The following is a 10271-nucleotide window of genomic DNA, read 5'->3' as shown; positions in this document are numbered from 1 at the left end:
CCCTCAAATGAACTTACTTTAGTTGTTATGGAGTCAGTGTCTGCTTATTTAAATATAGTTCGGTTGGAGCCACAAGCGTGCGAATGTATTCCCCACACTTTCCTTTGCCTTCCTGAACACCAGAAGAGGTGAGCCAGATAGCAGGGACTCTCAGGTGACTTAATTTAGTTCACCAGTGCCTACCCAGTTGAATAACTGAATTTTCATTCCAGGGAAAAAACTCCTTTCCAGAGGAAAGGAGCGTTTCCTTTCATGGGTTCAAATACTAATTTTTTAAAAATACAGTTGGTGCAACTTATGCCAAGTAATTATGCAGATTTTTTGCCCTGAGTATTGCATGAAGGCTACAAAGTTGGAACAGGCAAGTCCTGGGTATGAAAGCTTTAATTTAAATACCTCACTTTTTTTTGTAGCCATAGTCTCTATTTTCCTATTTTATGACCACTGAAGTATTCCTAGGCCCTGTCTTTTTGTTTGTTTGTTTGTTTTTGAGATGAAGTCTCATTCTGTCCCCCAGGCTGGAGTGCAGTGGCACAATCTTGGCTCACTGCAACCTCTGCCTCCCAGGTTCAAGGGATTCTCCTGCCTCAGCCTACTGAGTAGCTGGGATTACAGGCGCGTGCCACCACGCCTGGCTAATTTTTGTATTTTGAGTAGAGATGGGGTTTCACTATGTTGGCCAAGCTGGTCTCAAACTCCTGACCTGAGCTGATCCATCTGCCTCAGCCTCCCAAAGTGCTGGGATTACAGGTGTAAGCCACCACGCCTGGCCTTTTTTTTTTTTTTTTTAACAGATGGAGTCTCGTTCTGTCACGAGGCTGGAGTGCAGTGGTGCAATCTTGGCTCACTGCAACCTCTGCCTTCCAGGTTCAAGTGATTCTCCTGCCTCTGCCTCCTGAGTAGCTGAGACTACAGGCACCTGCCACCACGCCCAGCTAATTTTTGTATTTTTAGTAAAGAAAGGGTTTCACCATGTTGGCCAGGATAGTCTCAATCTCTTGACCTCATGATCCACCCACCTCAGCCTCCCAGAGTGCTGGGATTACAAGCATGAGCCACCGCCCCAACTGCCTCTGTCTTAAACCTAAGTGTTACTGGTGGAGGGTGTCCAGGTTCTTGGTGTATTGGACAAAACACACAAAGCACAGAAAGAATGAAGCAACAAAAGCAGATTTATTGAAAATGAAAGTACACTCCACAGTGTGGGAGCCGGCCTGAGCAGTAGTTTAAGGGCCCAGATACAGACTCTTCTCGGGTCCAAATACCCCTTAGAGGTTTCCCATTGGCCACTTGGTGTTCACCTCATGCAATTGAAGTGGTGGCCTACAATCACTTTGATTGGTTGTGGACAGCAACCAATCAGAGGCTGAAGTGAAGTTACAAAATTACACTCTTAAGCAAACCTCTGATTTGCAATCAATCAGAGGTTTGCATAAGAGTGTAACTTTGTACTTTCAATTTGCCATCTGCTGGGCAGAAAAGGTGGGGGTTTGCAAAGGGAGTAGTCCCTGGACCTTTTGTTATTTAGGTGTGGACAGTTGGGGTTTTCCTTTCAATTTAGTTCTAGGAAGTCAGCGTGAAACAGCCTTAGGTTCCCTGCCTCCAGACCCTATTCTCCTGCCTCAAAAGAGTTGATGTATTGGTGGGAACAGCTGGACATATAAGATGTTTTTGTGATTCCTTTTTTAAGATCCCCTTTTGTATATGTAATAATACTGAGCAAACAATGAAATGTTGCTCTAATAATTAAACAAGGAAGGGGAAAGACCCTAATTTGTGGGTGGAGAAATCTTTCCTCTCTACGTAGAAAGCTCTTATTGAAATGTGCATCAAGACTGTTACCCAAAGTTTTGTCTCTTAGTTACCGCACCTGACTTGAGGATACAAATTTTTTTTTGTCCGGTTGTGCCTTTCCTTCCGGAATTGTAAGTGAACACAATAATAGTACCTCTTTACACTGTTAAGTGGATATGTTACAGAGAACGCACCAGTGGTTTTTCCACTATTGAACTAACGATGCTTTGTGAATGTACGATCTATGGAGAATCCCCTGTAGTTGTACCTGCTGATGTTGTCTTGTCTGTTGGGAAAACAATTTTGCATGTTTTTCTCTCCAAAATAATAATTATATTATTTATATTACAATCAGTATTATAGTAAATGTAAATGAAATAAGTACTACACTCAAAAGTAAGGGATAGACTGGGCATGGTGGGATGGTGGGTCATGCCTGTAATCCCAGTACTTTGGGACACTGAGGCAGATCACTTGAGCTCAAAAGTTCCGAGACCAAGCTGGGCAACACAGCAAAACCCCGTCTCTACAAAAAATACCAAAAAAAAATTAGCCAGGCATGGTGGCGCACACCTGTAGTTCCAGCTACTTGTGTGGTTGAGGCAAAAGGATCGCTTGAGCCTGGGAGGTTGAGGCTGCAATGAGCCATGTTCATGCCACTGCACTCCAGCCTGGGTGACAAAGTGAGATCCTGTCTCAAAAAAAAAGTAAGGGATTATCAGACTGGATTTAAAAACATGATCTAACTATATGCTGTCTACAGCAGACACTTTAGATTCAATGTATAATACAATTAGGTTGAAAGGATGGAAAATGATATACCATGCAATAAACATGAGTGAGCCAGCTATACCAATGTATTAGTTTTTTATTGCTGTGTAACAAATTATCATAAATTTAGTAACTTAAAACAATAACCATCTATTATCTCACGGTTCTCTAGGTCATAAGACCAGGCAGGTTCTCTACTTAAGGTTTCAAAAAGTCAAAATCAAGATGTTGGTCATGTTGGGCTCTTATATGGAAGTTCTAGGGAAGAATTTACCTGCAAATAAAAAACAGACTGCTTCCATGTTCATTCAAGTTATTGACAGAAATGCAGTTCCATGAAGCTATAAAACTGAACTCTCCATTTCCTTAATACAGAGGTCCCCACTACCATCAAATAAACAATAGAGCATCAAATCCTTTTTGTGCTTTGAATCGCTGATGACCTCTTCTGGTACTAGCCAGAGAAAACTCTCTGTATTCAAAGGGTTTCCCTGACTAGGTCAGTTCTATAATCTCCATATACTAAAGTTAACTGACTCAGGACTTCAATAATATCTGGAAAATTAATTCCTTCAGAGCAGCACTCAGATTAACATTTTAATTAATTTAAAATTGATTACATTATAATTGACAAATAAAATGGTACATATTCATGGTATACAACATGATGCTTGATATATGTATACATTGTGAAATTATTAAATCAACATAACTAACATATCTGTCACCTCACATACTTATCACTTATTTGTGGTGAGAATGCAGTTATCCTCGCACCATTTGTTGAAAAGACTGTCATTTGCACATTGAATTATCTTGGCACCTTTGTCAGCTATCAGCTGACCATAATATAAGGATTAATTCATGGACTCTCCATTATATTTCTATCCTCATGTCAGTATCTCATGGTCTTGATTACTGTGACTTATATATATAGTAAGTTTTGAAAGATGGAAATGAAAATTCTCCTATTGGCTCTTTTTCAAAATTGTTTGGTTATTCTGGGTCCTTTGCATGTCCATATCCTGTATATATTTTAGGAACAGATTGCCAATTTCTACAAAAATAAAGGAATGCTTGCTAGAATTTTTATAGGGATTTTGCTTCATTTTTATTTTGTTATTTTTGGTTTTAGAGATGGGTTCTCATCCTGTCACCTAGGCTGGAGTGCAGTGGCATGATCATGGCTCACCGTAGCCTCAAACTCCTGGGCTCAAGTGATTTTCCCACCTCAGCCTCTGGAGTAGCTGGGACTACAGGCATGCACCACCATGCCCAGCTGGGATTTCATTTAATTTATAGATCAATTTGGTGAAAACTGTCATCTTGGCAATATTGTCTTTCAATTCATGAAGATGGAATTTCTCTCCATTTTTAATTTAAAGATCTTAAATTTCCCTGAGCAATGTTTTATAGTTTTTGAGTATATCTGCATTTGCTTTGCTAAATTTATTTCAAGTATTTTATTCCTTCTGATGTTGCTGTGAATAGAACTGCCTCCCTAATTTCATTTTCACATTTTCACTGCTAATATACAGATAATTTATTACATTTAACTTTTATCTCACATGCTTGCTAAACTCACTTATTAGCCTAGATGCCTTTTTGTAGATTCCATCTGACTTTTACATTAAAGACCATCATCTGAAAAGAATGCTGGTTTTACTTCTTTCCAACTTGAATGGCTTTTATTCCTTTTTCTTTTCTGATTGCACTGGCTTCAAATGTCCAGGACAGTGTTTAACACAAGTGGCAAGAGTAGACATCCTTGACTTGTTTCCAATCTTGGGAGGACAGTGTTCACTTTCACCAGCGATGTTACAATGATGTTATGATGTGAGCTGTAGACTTTTCTCATGCCCTTTATTAGTTTGAGAAATTTACCTTCTATTCTGATTTTGTTGAGGATTTTTTAAAATTGTGGTAAAATATTTATAACATAAAATCTACCATGTTAACAATTTATAAGTGTATCATTCAGGGGCATTAAGAACATTTACATTGCTATGCAAGCATCACCACCATCCATCTCCAGAGTTTTTCATCTTCCCAAACTGAAACTCTGTATCCATCAAACTGTAACTCTCCATTCCTTCTTTCTTTCTCTCTCTTTTTTTTTTTTTTTTTTTTTTTTTTGACAGAGTCTTGCTCTGTCGCCCAGGCTGGAGTGCAGTGGCGTGATCTCAGCTCACTGCAACCTCCACCTCCAGGGTTCAAGCAATTCTCTGCCTCAGTCTCCCAAGTAGCTGGGATTTCAGACACCCACCACCACACTGGCTAATTTTTATATTTTTAGTAGAGATGGGGTTTCACTGTCTTGGCCAGGCTGGCCTACTTTCTGTCTCTAAATTTGGTTACTCTAATTATCGCATGTAAGTGGAATCCTTTTGTGTTTTTTCTGATTCTATCTTATCTCCACTAAAAAATCATTTTTTTTAGAGACAGGGTCTCACTATGTTGCCCAGGCTGGAGTGCAGTTCACAGGCACAATCACAGTGTATTTTAGCCTCAAAATCTTGGGGTCAAGCTATCCTCCCGCCTTGGCCTCACAGGCATACATCACTGTGTCAGGCAAAACCTATTTTATCTCCATCAAAAATGGAAATAGGCTGGGCACGGTGGTTCATGCCTGTAATTTCAGCACTTTCCAAGGCCCAGGAGGGTGGATCATTTGAGGTCAGGAGTTCAAGACCAACCTGGCCAACATGGCAAAACCCTATCTCTACTAAAAATACCAAAATTATCTGGGCATGGTGGCGTGCATCTGTAGTCTCAGCTACTCAGGAGGCTGAGGCACGAGAATCACTTGAACCCAGAGGCTGGGCGAATAGGTTGCATTGAGCAGAGATCATGCCACTGCACTCCAGACTGGGTGACAGAGCAAGACTCTGTTTCAAAAAAAAAAAAGAAAAAAGGAGATAAAATACAATAATAAAAAAATATGCAATCCAAAATAAGGCAGGAAAAGAGAAAATAAAAGGAACAGAATAGGTGGGGAAAACAGAAAATAATTATAAAAAATAATAGATTTAAACTTAATCATAGACTGGGCAAGGTGGCGCACACCTATAATCCCAGCACTTTGGCAGGCCGAGGTGGAGAACTGCTTGAGCCCAGGAGTTCAAGACCAGCCTGGGCAACACAGCCAGACTCCATCCCTACAAAAAAATTAAAACTTAGCGGAGCATGGTGACACTCACCTATAGTCCTAGGTACTTGAGAAGGTGAGGCGAGAGGTTCACTGGGGCCCAGGAGTTTGAGGCTGCAGTGAGCTACGACTGCGACACTGCCTTCCAGCCTGAGCAACAGCAAGACTCTGCCTAAAAAAAAAAAACAATAAATAATCATATAAATAATCACATTAAATTAAAATGGCCTAAATACTCCAATCAAAAGCAATGATTATCAGATTGGATAAAAAAGTAAAAACCAACTATATAACATCTATAAGAAACACACAGCCAGATGCAATGGTTCACACCTGTAATCCCAGCAATTTGGGAAGCCAAGGTGGGCGGATCGCTTGAGTTCAGGAGTTTGAGACCAGCCTAGCCAACACGGTGAAACTCTGTATCTAAAAAAAATAAATAAATAATAAATAATAAATAAGATAAAATAAAAAAATTAGCCAGGCATGGTGGGGTTCGCCTATAGTCCCAGCTACTTGAGGGGCAGAGGCAGGAGAATGGCTTGATCCCTGGAGTTCAAGGTTATAGTGAGCTATGATCATGCCACTGCACTCAAGAACCGTGGTGACAAAGTGAGACCCTGTCTCAAAAAAAAAAAAAAAGAAAAAAAAGAGAAAGAAACACATTTTAACATGAAGCCACAAATAGGGTAAAAAGTAAAAAGGATAAATTTTAAAAAAGACATGTCTTGTTAACACCAATCAAAAGAAAGCTCTAAGAGCTATATTAATATCAAAGTGGATTTCAGAGGAAAGAATACTCCCAGAAATAACAACGGTTATTTTATAATGATAACATGATCAACGCATCAAGAGGATTTAATAATCTTAAATGTTAGGCCAGGCTTGGTGGCTCACGCCTGTAATCCCAGCAGTTTGGGAGGCCGAGGTGGGCAGATTATGAGGTCAGGAGTTTGAGACCAGCCTGGCCAACATGGTGAAACCCCGTGACTACTAAAAATACAAAAAATTATCTGGGCATGGTGGCGCACGCCTGTAATCCCAGCTACTTGGGAGGCTGAGGCAGGAGAATTGCTTGAACTTGAGAGGTGGAGGTTGCAGTGAGCAAAGATTGTGCCACTGCACTCCAGTCTGCGCTACAGAGCAAGACTCTGTCTCAAAATAATAATAATAATCTTAAGTGTTTATGCATCTGTATTAGTTTTCTATCACTGCGTAACAAATTCTCACAAGCTTAGCAATTTAAACAACATATATTTATTACCTCTCAGTTTACATGGATCAGAAGTCTGGGAACAGCTTAGCTAAGTCCTCTGCCCAGAATCTAAGGAGGCTGTAATCAAGGTATTAGCTGATAGCTTTATTCTCCTGGGGAAGCTCAACTAGGAAAGAATATATTTCCAGGCTCATGGTTGACAGATTTTACTTCCTTGTGACTATATGGCTGAGGGCCATACCAACTTGACCTATTCACCAATTTCACCTAATTGACATTTATAGAACACTCCAACCAACCATAGTAGAATATACATATTTTTCAAAAGCACATAGACCATTTACCAATATACACCATATTTTGAGCCATAAAACAAGTCTCAATAGATTGTAAAGGATTCCAGTCATAAAAAGCATTTTCTCTAACTACAACTGAATTAAATTAAAAGTCAATAACAAAAAGACTTGTGGAAAATCTTGAAATATTTGTAAATTAAATAACATATTGCTAAACAATCCTTGGGTCAAGGAAGATATCAAATAGAAAACTAAAAGAATTTTGAGGCTAGGCACGGTGGCTCACCTGTAATCCTAGCACTTTGGGAGGCTGAGGCAGGTGGATCACTTGAGGCCAGGAGTCCAAGGGCAGCCTGATCTACATAGTGAAAACCCGTCTCTACTAAAAATACAAAAATTAGCCAGGTATGGTAGCATGCACCTGTAATCCCAGCTACTCAGGAGGCTGAGGCAGGAGAATCGCTTGAGCTCGGAAGGCAGAGGTAGCAGTGAGCTGAGATCATGCCATTGCACTCCAGCCAGTGCCATAGAACAAGACTTTGTAAAAAAAAAAAAAAAAAAAAAAAAAAAAAAAAAAAAAAAAAAAAAAAAAAAAAGGAAGTATTATTCTACAGTAAAAAATAAACTTAATGGCCGAGGGCCATACCAACTTGACCTATTCACCAACTTCACCTAATTGACATTTATAGAACACTCCAACAAACCATAGTAGAATATACATATTTTTCAAAAGCACATAGTTGATACATGTGTTGATACAAGTTGATACATAGTTGATACAAGTTCTGGTTGATACATGTTTCAACATAGATGAACTTTTACAACATTATGCTAACTGAAAGAAACTAGTCACAAAATACTACTTACTATGATTCCATTCATATGAAATACCTACAATAATAGGCAAATCTATAGAGAGGAAAAGTAGATTAGTGGTTGTTTATGGCTGGAGGTGGGGAAATGGGGAGGGACAGCTAATTGGTACACAGCTTCTTTTAGTGGGGACAAAATGTTCTAAAATTGATTGTGGTGATGGTTGCACAACCACGTGACTATATTCAAAAACACTGTACACCTTAAATGAATGAAGTGTATGGTATATGTGAATTATATTTCAACAAAACTGTTAAAAAATTCTAAATAAAAAGAAATTCTAAACAAAAGTTGAGCAAATCAAATTCAACAACATATAAAAATGATAATATATCACAACCAAGTGGAGTTTATCCCAGGAATGGAAACTTGGTTTAACATTGGAAACCCAATCAGTGCAGCTGGGCAGGGTGGCTCACACCTGTAATTTCTGCACTTTGGGAGGCCAAGGCAGGTGGATCATCTGAAGGAATTTGAGACAAACCTGGCCAACACAATGAAACCACCTCTCTACTAAAAATACAAAAAAATTAGTTGGGCGTGGTGGTGCACACTTGTAATCCCAGCTACTCAGAAGGCTGAGGCAGGAGAATCACTTGAACCTGGGAGGCGGAGGTTTCAGTGAGCCAAGAACAAACCACTGCACTCCAGCCTGGGCAACAAGAGCAGAAACTCCGTCTAAAAAAAAAAAAAAAAGAAACCCAATCAACGCAATTCACATATTAACAAACTAAAGAAGAAAAACCATGTGATATCTCCATAGATATAAAAAAAGCATTTGACAATCCAAATGTATTCGTAATAATAACTCAGCAAACTAAGAAGAGAAAGAAAATTTCCTCAACCTGATATAGGACATTTACCAAAATAAAAAATCTATGGCTAAATCATACTTCATAGTGAAAGACTGAATGCTTCTCCTAAGATGGGGAGCAAGACAAGGATGTCCACTCCAACCTCTCTATTTAAAACATTGTATGGTAAGTCCTAGGCAATGAAATTAGATACAAGTATTGATCGACTTACGACCTATGCAACTTACGACCATTCGACTTTACGACCACAATCACTAGCCACAACTGCTCCGCATCTGGCAGCGCCAACGTTGCCCAGCTGGGCGTACGACAGTGTGGACCAGCTTCCGGCAGCACTACCATCTCCGCGTGCATATAGCCTACTCAACTTACGACCAAATCGTGTTACAACCGGTCTGTCGGAACCAATCATGGTCGTAAGTCGAGCACTAGCTGTAAAGGGGAAAAATGAATGCCATGAAGATTGGAAAGGAAGAAGTAAAACTTTTTATTTTATTTTTTTGCAGATGACATGATAGTTTATGTAGAAAATTAGACAGAAATTACAAAAAAAGCTACTAGAATAAGTGACCTCAGAAAGATTACAGGGTAAGAGATCAATATACAAACATTAATTTCATTTCTACATAATAACGGTGAACAATTGGAAATCGAAATATAAAAAGCAATGAGTTTTGGGGTTTCTTTGAGACAGGGTCTCACTCTGTACCGCAGGTTAAAACAAAATAAAACAAAACCACATTGATGAGAGTATTCCAAAGAGGCACAGGATTCTGAATGGCATTTCTGTCAGGGGAAAAAAAAGGGAGAGAGAGACAGGAACCAACAGAAAAAGTTCTCAATAGTTTCAGCAACAAAATTAAATAGTGTTGGATTACAGCAAAAATTATAAAATAAATGCCCATGAGTGCATATTGGTATAAATAAATTACTGAATAAATTAATAGATACGGGAGAAGAAATAAGTTCCATGGGCAGAAAGATTCCAGATGATTTATGTAGGCATTCAGCCCTCGAGGAGGGAGTACATAACTCTCCACTCCTTGAGTGTGGGCTGTAAATACTGACTTCCTTCCGAAGAGTACAGCAAGGAAAACAAAGGGGAAAGGAGTCACTTTACTATGAAAAACCTAACAAACACTGCCTCAGCCAGGTGATCAGGACTCTGATATGGTTTGGCTCTGTGTCGCCACCCAAATCTCATCCCCATATATCAAGGGAGGGACCTGTAACCCCACATGTTGTCGGAGGGAGGTAATTGGATCATGGGGGCGGTTCCCCCATGCTGTTCTCGTGATAGTGGGTGAGTTTTCACAAGATCTGAGTTTTTCTTTCTTTCTTTCTTTTTTTTTTTTTTT

This window comes from Cebus imitator, unplaced genomic scaffold, assembly GCF_001604975.1.
Source record: "Cebus imitator isolate Cc_AM_T3 unplaced genomic scaffold, Cebus_imitator-1.0 Scaffold376, whole genome shotgun sequence".
Taxonomy (NCBI): Eukaryota; Metazoa; Chordata; class Mammalia; order Primates; family Cebidae; genus Cebus; species Cebus imitator.
Note: the sequence above shows the minus strand (reverse complement) of the source record.